The 556-nt window shown below is 35.6% G+C and overlaps 1 protein-coding gene across 1 annotated transcript in view; it reads left to right on the top strand.

The window, feature by feature from the left end:
- LOC119589043 (cation-dependent mannose-6-phosphate receptor-like) overlaps positions 1–556 on the top strand; it is a gene marked incomplete in the record, with an annotated part of 12,304 nt that overhangs the window by 7,430 nt on the left and 4,318 nt on the right.

Here is a 556-nt window from a genome sequence, read left to right as displayed (position 1 = left end):
GTCAGTTTAATTGTTATGACTCATATCTTCTAAAGGCAGTTGTTTCTGTGCTACTTTTATGAGTATTTAGTATGTCTAGCTGTGCTGTGTGTGTGTGAGTCAAAGTTGTAATGAAGTGACTCTAAGGAGTTGTTTTGTGGCTTTGACAGGATAGCAGAGGAAGGAAATCAGCATTTAAGAGGGAGCCTTACTTAGATTTGTTGAGTTTTTGGAGTTGAAATGTTTTGGCCAACTTTCCAAATAACCAGTATTTTGCATAATTGGAATACAAATGTATCATCTTGTATGTACCAGTTTTTGTTTTTGGCATTGACAGCTCCTATGAAAATAATTTCTGGGAAACTGTTGAGTGCAGAGGTGTGGAGAATACTTTGGTTGGATTCCTGGTGTGCCATCTAGTGGAATGTAGGGTGTTATGAACATATTTTTTTTATTTTACTGAATTCTGATCTTGATGGCTCATAGTTGTTTGTTATTTTTTGTTAGTGTGTGCACTGCAATGTGTCATGTGATTTGTTGAATGTGATGTGTTAATGTAATCACAGTTGTTCAGATT

Source organism: Penaeus monodon, chromosome 25 (genome assembly GCF_015228065.2).
Source record: "Penaeus monodon isolate SGIC_2016 chromosome 25, NSTDA_Pmon_1, whole genome shotgun sequence".
Classification (NCBI taxonomy): Eukaryota; Metazoa; Arthropoda; class Malacostraca; order Decapoda; family Penaeidae; genus Penaeus; species Penaeus monodon.
This window is presented reverse-complemented; position numbering and strand designations above follow the sequence as displayed.